General features: G+C 33.5%; 1 long non-coding RNA gene across 1 annotated transcript; it reads right to left on the bottom strand.

Annotated features, from left to right (window-relative positions):
* Positions 1–9,416: 9,416 nt before the first annotated feature.
* LOC126712567 (uncharacterized) lies at positions 9,417–10,953 on the bottom strand. Its single transcript, XR_007651130.1, has 2 exons — positions 10,176–10,953; positions 9,417–9,790 (listed from the first exon to the last, which is right to left on the bottom strand). It is a non-coding gene; the product is annotated as an uncharacterized LOC126712567 (long non-coding RNA).
* Between the last annotated feature and the right edge of the window lie 3,904 nt (positions 10,954–14,857).

The following is a 14,857-nucleotide window of genomic DNA, read 5'->3' as shown; positions in this document are numbered from 1 at the left end:
AGGTATGTAGCTTTTCTTCAAGGTATTGCTATTTTTTTTTTTTTGAAGAATTTGTTTGTGATTGCTTTTTTTTTCTTTTTCTTTTTTTGAACCATTTGTTTGTGATTGCTAAATCCACTAATCACTACAAATTTACACATGCTATAATTAAGAATGGGTGCATCATTTTTACTTTTAATATTTTTATATATTGTGTTATTTTGGTGTTTGAACTATTTTTTTCCTCACATCTCTCTACATTGTATTTTTTTCCTTTTAATTATAGACTTTTCTCTGCACTAATTTCTAACGTGGTCAAAAAATAAAAATATAAATAAAAAAACATAACAACAATGTATTTGTTTCAATGTCCAAAAACATAAAACAAATTTAACTCATAATTTTTTTAATGCAAGACGACTTTTTTAGTGGATTGCATAAAGGCCAAAGCATCACAATTGGGTGTTAGTTGAGTTTATTAGGGGAGAGAAGTTAAAACTTGCATGCAATCATGCACAACTCCTTAATAATTCCTTGTTTTGTAAAATAAATAATTGCTTTATCTCATTAAAATTAGTATTTGCTATTTATTTAAAGTCCATCTATTGCTTTTTTCTTTTCTTTTTTTAATTATTATTATTGTAAATCCGTATAATATTTTGTTATTGTCTACCATCAGATTTTAATAAACTACTACAAAATATGTCACTTTTGTTGTCTCTTAATTCACTAATAGGAAGTATTGATTTAAATTTTTAATCAAATTTGTATTACCTAGATATGTGTTCTGGAAATACACATACCTAGGATTAAATATTTCATTTGGAAAGTAACATTATGTAAGGATATCTGCTTATAATATTTTTCATTCATACAAACCTCAACCAAAAAAGTGACATTTCATTCATGATTAAGAAGTCAAATTTAGCCAAAACTCAAGTGGGTTTGACTTGTTTTATATAAAGTACCTTAAAATATTAGGAAAAAAACAAAAACAAAAACACCTTAAAATAAATAAAACCAACTCAAGTGAACTTGGCTGTGATTTTGATAAACATTCACTAAAGTTTTTTTTTTTTTTTTTTTTTTTTTTTTTTTTTTGTGGATAAAAATGAAACTATGTTAATGAATCTTAATATATATATATATATACTAGCCTTTGAGCATGCGTTCACGCGCGTGCTCAGAGGCTCTTCTATTTTTTGGGTAAGAGTTAATTTAGAGCATTTATTATAATTTGGGATTACTATATTTTTCAATCACAAAAAAAACCTAGGAGTGTGATGAGTGTCATGTGTGGAGAAATAATTTTCCAATCACAATAATTTTTCATCACAAAAAAATCTAGGGGTGTGATTGGAAAATTATTTCTCCACACATGACACTCATCACACCCCTAGGTTTTTTTTTGTGATTGGAAAATGTAGTAATCCCAAATTATAATAAATGTTCTAAATTAACCCTTACCAAAAAAATAGAAGAGCCTCTGCGCGCGTGCTTAGAGGCTAGTCTCTTTTAAGAGAATGAATAATTTATTTAAATAAAAATTATACATACATACATATATGTATATACTATTATTTAAGGGGCTGCCCCTATTTGGAATGAATTTTTTTTTTGTTCTAAAATACCCCTACATCCCTATGTTTAAGTAGAGACAAAATCAAAGGACTATCCGGTAAAAATACAACGCTAACTCCCACTAAAACATTGCCTAAAAAATAGGGTCACTTTCCTATTAATTTTCAAATTTCTTTATCCACTTATAAATTAGATTCTAAAAATAAAAATTATATATATAAAATAAAAAATCACAGATTTCTTTTTTTTGCTCCGACCACTAAAAAACGAAGAAAGAAAGCTTCATCTCACGCGCGAAGCATGTGTGATGAGACTCGTTGTATTATAAAGATAGTATATTAGAATATAATATTATTTTACTATATAACATTACTTGGATAATTTGTGTTTATTACTATTTTTTTTATATACTTTTTTTCTTCTTATATTGTTTTCTATAAATTTTTTATTATTCTCTCTCACATTCTCTCTTGGAAAGTGGTTATTTTATTTCTTTTATATTTTTTATTTTTTCTTGCAACTCTACTTTTTTTTTTTTTTTTTTTTTTTGAGAATCAACTCTACTTTATATTGATGAATCATTGTGATTTTTAAAACTCTATTTTGAGTTCATATGGTTTGGTGTTGTATTTTTTAGTTCCCAATCACAAGTAGTTTCTCTCTCTCTACAACAAAATTTAGAGAATAAATTATACATATTTAGTATAAGTTTGATATGAGTTTTGATTATTATGATAATCTCTTTTAAGAAAATGAATAATTTATTTAAATAAAAATTATACATACATACATATATGTATATATTTATTTATTTTGCTTAAATGTATAATTAACCTCATAAAATTTATTTAAATGTAATGACGTTAAAACAAAAAAAAAAAAAAAATTGCCCTAAAGATTACAATTGTATATCTATAGCATTTATATTTAAAAAGACTTTCACTTAAATTTAGTCGTACCAAAGTAGACTAAAATACTAAATTAATGCGGTTTAACAAATGCGTAGCAATAATAAATGTTATGCTTAATATGCTCAGGTGCTTTCAACCCAAACATGTCTTTTCCCATTGTATAAGTGCTAGATCAAAGTGGACCAAAATGAACTGAAGTGATTCGAATGGACTGAATTGGACCAAATAGAGAGAATATGACCAAAATGGACAGACTGGACTGAATAGGACCATAGTGGACCGAAGTGGACTGAATGGGACCAATGTAGACTGAATAGGACTGAAGTGGACAGAATGGACTGAATAGAACCAGTGGACAAAATAGACTGAATATGGCCAAAGTTGATCGAATGGACTGAAGTGGATCAAAGTGGATGGAATGAACCAAATAGGACCAAATAGAGCCAAAATGGATTGAATGGGACTGAAGTGTATAGAATAAGACCAATGTGGACTGAATAGAGCCAACGTAGATTGCATGGACCGAATAGAACTTTAGTGTTCTCTCAAAAAAAAAAAAAAGAATAGAACTTTAGTGCACAGAATGGACTAGATAGGATCGAATAGAGTCAAATTGGACCAAAGAAGACAAAATAGACCGATTAGAACCAATGTGGACCAAATAACACTTTTGAATATTTATTATTTTTATTACATTTTTACGGTTCTTATTTCTAATTTCTAATTTCTAATGCTTTTTTTATTTTAACTCGAAACTAAAAAGTTCAGTCAAAATACAATAAAATTTCATACTTTTTAACCCAAAAAAAAATTAATAAAAAAAATAAAATTTGATCTAAACTTGAAAAGAAAACCTACAAAAAAGAATCAATGCGAAAATATTATTCTGGTTTTTATATTTTAGAGTTATGGTGAATTTGGCCTTTACATTTTGATAGTAGTTAATTTAGTCTCTGTTATTTTTAACTTACAATTAATTCGATTTCTACCATTAACTTTTTAACGAAAAATACCAACGTCGCAAATGATCTGCACAATTAACAAACCTCACACCTAAGTGTCTTATAAAATAAGAAAAATTTTATGTTCATAACATTTTTATAATATATATAATATATTTATAACAAATCATAGTTGGTTAGTTGTTATTAATTCAAATTTGAACCTATCAATAAAATTACTTTTTTGCCCCAATAATAATAACCAATAACAACCTGCCACTTATGATTTGTTGTAAAAATGTTGTAAAAATATTGTAGACATAGCATTTCTCATAAAATAATAATAATTTTTTTTTAATTAACATAAAAAATTGCCACATCAACATAATTAAAAAAAAAAAACCAAAAAAACAAACAAAAATAGAATTTATTCCTTTTTTTTTTTTAAATCACTTTCTTGGCAATCAATCTCTAATTCATTTTTTTTCCTTTTCTTTCTTCCACTTTCTGGGTAAACAAACACAACATCCTCCTTGAAAACTCCACAAACAACCCAGAAAATCACGTCCAGACCTGTGAATTGAAATTCAAAACAAAACCCATCTGTAAAAACTAGAGAATCTAAATAGAATTGAGAGCATTTCATTGATGGAGAAGAAAATTACAAGAAATGGAATGAATGAATAATACATCACTATACTCTGTTTTTATATACACAGTAAACATAACCGCCCTACAATTGGCGCCAAATTCAGTTACTTGAAATCTTCTAGAATCTGTACACGTGGCAATCCAGGAGCAAAGGACTCCTGGATTTGCGGAACTAATTGCTTTAATGCTATTAGATGAAGAAATCGTGATCTGGCATAGCTTCAAGCATTTCCAATACTTCTGTGCTCATCAAACCATTTGATGCAATCCTTGTGCTCTGAGAGATGCACTCCTTATCAGCAACAGCTGCCTTCGTGGCTTGAACAACACACTTGTCATTAGCAACTGCTGCACTGCCTGCTACCCTTGTAGCTTGGCTGATGCATCTCACATCAGTAGCTGCTACATGCTGTGGGATTTTACTTGGACTCTTATCAGTAGCTGCTACATGCTGTGGACTCTTATTAGTAGCTGCTACATGCTGTGGGATTTTACTTGGACTCTTAATACTCCCCCTCAAGAGCACAGCTCTTGCCTTTTGCTCTTCCAAACCTGTATGAGGATAAGTCACTGTAGAAGCAAAAATATTGATCACACCTAGCCTTCTGATCAGTTTGGAAAAACTTTCCACTCATAATGCTTTGGTGAACACATCTGCCAACTGATCCTTTGTTGAGACATAGAAAGTTTTAAGCGCACCTTCAAGAATCTTGTTCCTCACAACATGACAATCTGCCTCTATATGCTTTGACCTCTCATGGAATACTGGATTAGCAGCTATATGAAGTGCTGCCTGGTTATCACAGTACATTAATGCAGGCTGATCATGTTTGACGTGTAAATCCTGTAGTAAATGCAAAATCCAAGTTAATTCACAGGTAGTAGTGGCCATAGACCTATACTCTGCCTCTGCACTGAACCTAGACACTATGCTTTGCTTCTTAGACCTCCAAGATACTAGTGCATCACCAAGAAACACACAATAGCCTGTTAAGGACTTCCTTGTGTCAGGGCAGCCTACCCAATCTGCATCACAGTATGCTTTGAGGTGCAGATCAGAATTAGTGGGGAAGAAAACACCTTGACCAGGTGTTCCTTTAATGTATTGAAGAATCCTAGTGGCTGCTTTCATATGTGGTGCTCTAGGTTGTGCCAAGAACTGGCTAAGTCTATGCACTGCATATGTGATGTCTGGCCTACTTAGAGTCAAGTACATAAGTTTCCCAATGAGTCTTCTATATTGTCTTGAGTTGGTAAGTAAGTCTCCACTGTCTTTAGACAACTTGAGTTGTTGTTCCATTGGAGTTTGGACTGGTTTACAGCCTGTCATACCCGTTTCCTCAAGAACTTCCAAAGCATACTTCCTTTGAGATAAGCTGATTCCACTCTTGTTTCTTGCAATTTCTAAACCCAAGAAATACTTGAGTGATCCCAAATCCTTAATACCAAACTTCTGATCTAAAACAGACTTGAGAGAAGCAACACAAGCATGATCATTGCCAGTGATTACCATATCATCAACATAAACCAGTAGAGCAGTGAACAAAGACCCTTTGCTGTGCACAAATAAGGAGTGATCAGCCTGAGATTGAGCAAAACCAAGCTCCTTTATAGTTGCTGACAGCTTGGTGTACCACTGCCTTGAGGCTTGTCTTAAACCATAAATGGACTTAACCAATTTACACACCCTAGGAGTAGTGGAAGAGGCTGAACCACACTCCCCCTTACTGTGAAAACCAGGGGGCAAGGACATATAGACCTCTTCATCTAAATCTCCATGCAAAAATGCATTGTTGATGTCCAATTGGTGCAAAGGCCACTGCCTGACAGCAGCAAGAGCAAGCAAGACCCTCACTGAAACAGTTTTAGCAACAGGAGAGAAGGATTCAAGAAAATCAAGGCCTTCCCTTTGGGTATAACCCTTGGCAACCAGTCTGGCTTTAAGCCTCTCAACACTACCATCAGGATTAAGCTTCACTTTGTAGACCCATTTGCATCCAATGGGAGACTTACCAGGAGGTAAAGGAGTCATATCCCATGTATGATTCAACTCAAGGGCTTGGATTTCTTTGTCCATGGCAGCCCTCCAAAGTGGGTCCTGAACTGCTTGGGAAAAGCTGTGAGGTTCTTTGGGGCTAGAACTGACTGCCAGCAAGTACGAGTGATAGCAAGGTTCCAAATGGGAATAAGTAAGGCACTGAGCAAGATCATAAGGAGCACCAGCTACAACAGCAGTACAAGCATAGTCCTGCAGGTAGGCAGGAGGTCTGATGTCTCTAGATGACTTCCTAAGAGGTACAGGAGGAACCAAAGCAACTGGTGTAGAGGAATGTGGCACCTGCGCAGAATTAGGCAGCTAAAAAGGACTAGAAGAAGTAGCATTAGAAGGTAAAACACTAGAGAGAGGCTGAACAATAGTAGAAGGAGGTGAGACAACATCAAAATCTAAGGAAGCAAGATCAGGTATGCTAATGGGAGTAACAAAACCATCAACATCAGCAGGGCAGGAACCTTCAACAGCAGCAGGAACAAAAGGATCTGCAATATTAGTTGAAGTAGAGGCAAAAGGAAAGGAATGTTCATGAAAAACCACATCTCTAGAGAGGAACACCCGATTAGTGGCTAAATCAAGGACTTTATAACCTTTAACCCCAAAAGGATATCCCAAGAAAACACATCTAACAGCCCTAAGAGCAAACTTGGATCTGTGAGAAGAAAGTGTAGAGGCAAAGCATAAGCAACCAAACACCTCTAAATGTGCATAACTAGGTGGATGACCAAATAACACTTCAAAAGGAATTTTGTTTGATAAAGCAGATGAGGGGATTCTGTTGATCAAATAAACAGCTGCAAGAATAGCATGGCCCCACAAATGCAAAGGTAAATGGGATTGAAACATGAGAGCTCTTGCCACATTCAAGATGTGTTGATGTTTCCTCTCAACAATGGCATTTTGTTGTGGGGTTTCAACACAGCTCAAATGATGCAAAATGCCCTTCTTTGCAAAGAAATCTTTCATGAAAAATTCAGTACCATTATCAGATCTTAAGGTTTTAACTTTCGTAGAGAATTGAGTTTCCACCATTATGCAAAACTGTTCTAAAACAGATTGTGTTTGAGATTTATGCTTTAATAAATACACCCAAGTGCACCTACAGTAATCATCAACAATGGTTAAAAAATACTTGCAATGATCAACAGTAGGAATTGAGAAAGGTCCCCACAAATCACAATGGATCAATTCAAAGCAAGAATTAGAAAAATGAGAACTTTTATTGAAAGGTAAACGTTTTTGTTTAGCAAGGGGACAAATGTCACAAGTGAAATTCTCAATAGAAGTGAAACAAGGTACATCATTTGGTTTAATTGATGCCAATTTGGCATTGGACAGATGACCCAATCTGGAGTGCCAGATATGAAGCTGTGAACTAGGTACAGAAGCTGAAATAGAAGCTGCAATGGAAGGTGTGGAGATGCTGCCTTTGTCCAACAAGTAAAGTCCATTGCATTCTCTACCCAGACCAAATGTGCTCCAATGAGCAAGGTCCTGGATAAAGCATAGGTTTCCAAAGAAAATAAGACAACAAACAGTGGACTTGGCAAGCTGACTGACAGAAATAAGATTGAAGCTAAAGGATGGAACACATAGAACATTATGAAGGGTAAGATGTTCTGAGATTTTCACAATGCCAATATGAGTGACTGAAGCTACTTCTCCATTGGGCAAATTAACAAAAGTGTTTAAAGTAGCAGTGATAGTAGTAAAACATGTAATGGAATGCACCATGTGATCAGTAGCCCCTGTGTCTATGACCCAATTAGTGGCATGAAAGATCTCTCTATCAACTACTTTGGCAGAAAAAATAGAATGTTTAAAAGAAGGGGTGAAAGGGAACAATGAATTTTGACCTGTCATGGTGTCAACAAAGGAGGAATCTGCACTGTCTGAAGGTGAAATGGATGAAGGATGTACACCAGTTGCAGCAGGTACACCAGAAGCTCTAGGAATCATGTTAGAGACAGCAGCACTTGTACTCACAGTTGCAACATGGTGATTAGTACCTTGATCAGTACCCGTATTGAAAAAGGCAAGCAATTGCTCACATTGTGCCTTAGAAATAGGACATTGAGCAGATGCATTGGAAGAAACTTCAACACCTTGGCCTTGAGGATATGAAACTTGATTAGCATTGGAATTTAGCTTCCCTTTGTGTTTGTAACCCGGTGGGTACCCATGCAGCTTGTAACACTTGTCCACAATGTGTCCAAGCATGTTGCAATGGGTGCACAAAGGCCTCTCCTTCTTAGGACCAGCTTTACTTCCATAATTCCCTCTGGTGTTGGCATACATTGCCACTGAATCAGGTTTAGGTGTGAAGGTAGAACCATGACCAATGCCTTTGTGAGATTCTTCTTGAAGAACCAAAGCATACACCTTGCTCATTGATGGAAATGGCTCAAGCATGAGAATGTGACTCCTCACAGTCTCAAAGTTCTCATTGAGCCCCATTAAAAATCTCATTACATAGGATTTCTCATGAGTAATGCTTAGAATCTTCATTGCACCACAAGTACAAGCTGGTAATGGCTCATAATGAATCAGTTGATCCCAAAGCTTCTTGAATTTAGAGTAATACTCAGTCACTGATAATTGACTCTGAGTTATCTGTGAGATTTCCTGTTGAATATTATAAATCTTTGGTCCATTTCCCTGTGAAAACACACATTGCAGCTCAAGCCACATCTCCCTTGCAGTCTCACAATACATGATACCACTTGACACATCAACATGCATAGAGTTGATCAACCAAGAAAGCACCATTGTATTACAGCTTTCCCAATCTTCGTACAGAGGAGAATCATCTTCAGGTTTTGCAATTTTGCCATTCACGAATCCTATCTTTTTCTTGGCGGTTAATGCTAGAACCATAGCCCTAGACCAAGATTGATAGTTCCTCATTCCCAAAAGTGGTTGAGTGACTAAGATATTTCCTAGATTCTCACTAGCACTAAGGAAAAATTGATTGGGAGAATTGGTCTCTGTGTTGGACTGAGGGATTTGCTGCGTAGATTGATTGTGCGCAGGAACAGAGTCACTTCCTTCTCCAGAAGCCATTGATGCTATTCACGAGCTTGAATGAAACTTCTAATGAAATTTGAAAGGAAAACAAAAGATTCTTTAAGATACAGTACCAACACAGATTAATCAAATCTCTGTGAATCAAAATTCAAGAATTTTCTCGAAGAGATTTCTGTTTGGTAAACAAGAATCTTTTGTAATCAAAGAATCAAGACTAGGAAATCAGTATTAACTATGCTAGTCGCTCTGATACCATGTAAAAACTAGAGAATCTAAATAGAATTGAGAGCATTTCATTGATGGAGAAGAAAATTACAAGAAATGGAATGAATGAATAATACATCACTATACTCTGTTTTTATATACACAGTAAACATAACCGCCCTACAATTGGCGCCAAATTCTGTTACTTGAAATCTTCTAGAATCTGTACACGTGGCAATCCAGGAGCAAAGGACTCCTGGATTTGCGGAACTAACTGCTTTAATGCTATTAGATGAAGAAATCGTGATCTGGCATAGCTTCAAGCATTTCCAATACTTCTGTGCTCATCAAACCATTTGATGCAATCCTTGTGCTCTGAGAGATGCACTCCTTATCAGCAACAGCTGCCTTCGTGACTTGAACAACACACTTGTCATTAGCAACTGCTGCACTCAGAGGCGGAGCCAGGGGGGGTTGAGGGGGGGCCACTGCCCCCCCTAGCCCACCCAAAAAAAAAAAAAAAAATTTTTTTTTTTTGATACTATCATTTTTATTTTCAGTTTTGAAGGTGAGAACAGTTGTTGGTTTTTTTTTTTTTTTTTTAATTGACTCGTTTTGGTTGCTGATGAAGTTGTGAAAAATGAAATATATGTATATATATTTTATACTTGTTTTCCTAATCATTAATGGAACAATATCACCTTAGCTACTTAACATATTTGTTGTTTCTATTTTTTTTCTTTTTAAATACATAAGATATATGTGCATAAAATGCATATATCTTATACAAGTTTTGCCCCCCCTCAACTCAAATTCTAGCTCCGCCACTGGCTGCACTGCCTGCTACCCTTGTAGCTTGGCTGATGCATCTCACATCAGTAGCTGCTACATGCTGTGGACTCTTATCAGTAGCTGCTACATGCTGTGGGATTTTACTTAGACTCTTAATACCATCACTAATAGTAGCCACAACCCATCTCCAACCCAAAATGAAACTCATCACCAGACACCAGTAGCAGCTACAACTCATCATTAAAAGAAACCCATCACTTCTGCCTTCACCAATCCTAACAGTAGCAGTGGCAATGGACTCCAACCCAATGGTGCATCTCCGACGACCTGAAGAAAATCCTCAATGGCGACTACTTCTGCAGTCCTTGTTGGGTGGTTGAGTCATGCGACGACTGATCGGCGCTACAGAGGTTTGGTCTCGTCGGTGGTTAGATTGCGGCGGTGGCAAGGTAGAGAGAGTGGAACAGGTGGTTCAAGCTCTCCCCATCGTTTGGTTTCCGAGAAATCGTGAGAAAATGAAAAAGAAAAAAGAAAAAAGATTGGCCCCAACTAACCCAAATCGCTGGTCACGATGGGAATTGCTGTTTATTATTATTATTATTTTTTTGGCCATTTCTAATCTGGATTTTTTTTTTTGGATAAAATCTGGATATTTACTTGATTTGTGGTCAATGTGATTTAGCTTTTGGGAGCTGTTTCTGGGTTATATTCCTTTCAGTTTGGCTTTCTGTATTTCCAAGAGAGAGGACTTTGGGTTTTAATAAAAATCAAACCCAGCAATTTCAATTGAAAAACAAACCCACCGAACAATGTTTTTTTTTTTTTTAATTTTTTTTTAAATGTTTGTATTGTGTTTGGTTGCCTAGAAAAGCAAAGAAAAGAAAGTGTGATTCTTATTATTTTTTCCTTTAAAAAATTATAATTTCTTATAAATGCTAATGTGAAATTTTTTTATGTTTGATTAAATTTGTTTAATATTATTTTATAAGTCATGTAGGCGTGAAGTATGCCAACAATGCACACGATATGACACGTAGGCATTTTTCATAAGTGAATTAATTGCATGGATAAAATTAATTGTAAGTTGAAAATAATATGGAATAAATTGACTGCTATCAAAATGTAGGAACTAAATTAATTGTAACCCTAAAATATAAGTACCAAAATAGTATTTTCGCCAAGAATCAATTTAAAACCCAATTAGTTTAAAATGGATTAAAGGAGGACTGAAATTAACCAAGTGGACCAAATTGGATCGAATAGAAATTGTTTTTAGGGAGAACAAATTATTTTCAAAAAAAAATTAGACAAATAATTATACATCATATTACAATACAAAATAATTATTTATTCCCACGCATCGACATAAGGTGTGTGTGGGGCCCTTACTCTTCAGCAAGTGGGGAGCATAATTCTATGTTCTTTGTAAGATCTAAGGTTTCTTTTTGAGAAGATTTGTAAGATCTAAGATAGCATTAGTGCTTTGCTTTAAGAATTGCCATTAGGCACCCTTGTAAACCACTCAATAAGCGACCAATAATTACCTGGTCCAGCATGATGGCTCTCAAAAAAAAAAGAAAAATATTTATCAAGCATGCCAGAATTAGAATATTAATTTCATTTTGGTTTTAGTTTTTTTTTTTCTTTCCATTTTTTAGTGTAATCATACTTGGAAAATTGACACCGTGACCAACCTCGTAATAGTTGAGCACTCACATCAGTTAATGTATAATAAAATAAGGGGTAAAATTTGCACATTCAACTTTAAAAATCACCCACGTTAGCAGGGTGGTGGTTGCACATTAATTTCAGGGGGTTCAAATGAACCCCCTGACTTGAAGAATATATATATATATATATATATATATATATATATATAATATTGCTTTACTAATATAATACTTTTAAAAATACTTTTGCACGCTTTGTTTTAAATCTTACACACTTTGGTCATATATCAGCTTATCTCACAATCAAACAACTTATTGTATTATTTATGGATGAATGAGTGTGGTTGTGTGAGTTAATAATTATAAAGTGCAAGTGGAGTTGAGTGTTTTCATTTAGTTTAAAATATTTTTATAAAAAATGACAAATATATAACCACAATTGCATAAAAACAAAAATATTATACAAACTTAACAAAATAAAATGGTCATACTTATATTGACAATAGATAATGAAAACCGATAATAAACTATCATGAGATAATTTCAAAATATGAAAACTTGTAGAAGGAAATTGTAAAATTTCATGTATTTGTGTGTTTTCAATAACTCAATATATTAAGGTTTTTTTTTTTTTTTTTATAAATTAAATTTTTGTTTAATTTAAGTTTCTTAATGACCCCCTAGAAAAAATTCCTAGAGTCACCACTGCACATTAATCTATGTAAACTTGTATAAAATAAGATGTAAGCTACAATAAGAGTGTAATATACACATTACTATTCACATGCAAATATATTATTTAGAGAGTAATAAAAAATTAAAAGGAAATAATATTTTAATAAAATATAGTGTAAAATAGATAATATGATGTAGGTGTTTTTTAAAAGTGATTATCAATAATAGAAAAATATGTTCTTACCTTAAAATAGACAATTTTTTTTTTTTTTTTGAATAAACTGATGTGAGTGCTAATATATACCGACCAACCAGTAGGAAATTGCTTGTATCGAAACAAAACCCAGAAACTAAAGGCGGTGAAGTCAGCATAAGCAGAATAGTATATCAAAATGGGGGCAAACCTGCCTCCATTATACTGCAAAATTGACAGGATTGACGTAAGAGTGAACAAATATTTATAAATTCAAGTTACTTCCACACCAGAGCCACTACCCACCACCAATAATTCAGTACCATAAGAAATCTAAAACTCAAAAACGTATGCCATGGATTGGAGACTTCAAATACAAGTAGAGGACAAGAATAAAAAATAATAATGTCCACTTGCATGTCAGGAGGGAAAAAAAAACAGAGAAATTTCACTTTCATTTCAATTTTCGTCTAGGAGATTCCAAAATTAAAATATACAGCAAGTAACCAACTAGCAAGCAGGGGAAGTATAACTTCCTTTTTTTTTTTTTTTTAATGTGGTACCTTTTTGTTCTCTTGAGACATGGAAGATGTTTGACTTTACAAGATACAGTATCCTGGATTTCGAATGAAGTACAGTCATTTGCTTGAACTTAATTAGACAACCCCCATTACAATACTATCTTGAATAAATTATACTCAGATTCCTGTTTCAGACCTCTTATCCCATCCACTTTTTTGCCGACTACAGCCATGCAATTGTGAATCCCTTCCAAATTCCACCAACTAAGGTGCACTCTCCAATTTCTAGAAACTTTTTTTTTTTGTCCAAAATGTCAGATATTATATGAATAATTTTATATGCACATAATTTCACAACTTGCTGACTTATGCAACTGTGATCTAGAACATAATTTACAATTTAATTTATATTTACTTTTTAAATGTAATTTTCGGAATTTTAGATTTACAGTTATTATTTTTAGATTCAGTTTAATAAAATTTCGGAATTTTGTCTCTCTATTTCCTAGTGGATTACGGTAATTCTCCTTGTGGATTCGAAAAACCCTTATAAATTTACGGATTATATTTTTGAAGTATACCAGCATTGCTTCTTGCAACTTTCGGACTGCGTCCATTGGTATTAGAGTCGTATCCTTATCTTGGTATGTGGCTAATAAGTGACACACTAGCATGGCTTAGGATAAAAAAGATACTTGCCATTAATTTTATCATTTGGATTATAATGAAATATTGTCATATACAAAGCAAGATTATTGGTCAAAAAGTTCATACTTGATGAATTATTTTGAAGAATGCTATATTCCACCATATCGGGAGAAATTGCATGTTAAATAAAATATCTTTCTTGAAGATTATGCAAAAATCAAAGAAAAAACTACATAAAATTTGTTAGGAAATTAATGGAGATCTCATTATAGAAAAAGATCCTAAATCTAGAATATGGAGAAAAATATCGATGTTTTAAAGACAATTGATGAAGATTCTAGTAAATCAAAAGATTGTGAGGCTGAAATTGCAAAGAAAATTATCAAAGATCTCGATGAAATCAACTCAGATGATTGCAAATCTCAAGATCCTACTATTTTAGTGAAGGAAATACATCAAATTTTATAGATTTTATTAGGATTGAAAGATTTGATTCAACCATCAACTCTTCTTTGGTGAATCTTGACGATTGCATGAAGACTAAGGAAAAATAATTTCAAATTGATTTGTTTACTCCATTGATGAGTGAAAGTATGGAAAGAAGATCAAGGGGCCAAAGTATTCAAAAATATTTGTTTGCTTGACATATAGAATTTCAAATCACAATTATTAACTTGAGGATGGGTTTTTTCCAAGTGGAGAGGTCTGATATAGGGCAAAATCTACAATAAAATTTTTTTTTTATATTAATTTTGGTATTTTTTATGTAATATTCGAAATTTTAGGTTTAGGGTTATTATTTACTTGATTTTAGGCGTCTATAATGATTTTTCTAGTCAAATTAGAGTCTTATTATAGTAGGATATCTATTAGGATCTGCTTTAAAATATTTTTTTTTTGTTGGTCAAATTTTATGAAGCCTTTAAATTGGCCTTTAAGCTTAAACAAAGTTGAAGAACTTCAATTTCATAAAATTTTAGAGATTTGTTTCTCTATTTTCTGGTGGATTCT

Source organism: Quercus robur, chromosome 2 (assembly GCF_932294415.1).
Source record: "Quercus robur chromosome 2, dhQueRobu3.1, whole genome shotgun sequence".
Classification (NCBI taxonomy): domain Eukaryota; kingdom Viridiplantae; phylum Streptophyta; class Magnoliopsida; order Fagales; family Fagaceae; genus Quercus; species Quercus robur.
This window is presented reverse-complemented; position numbering and strand designations above follow the sequence as displayed.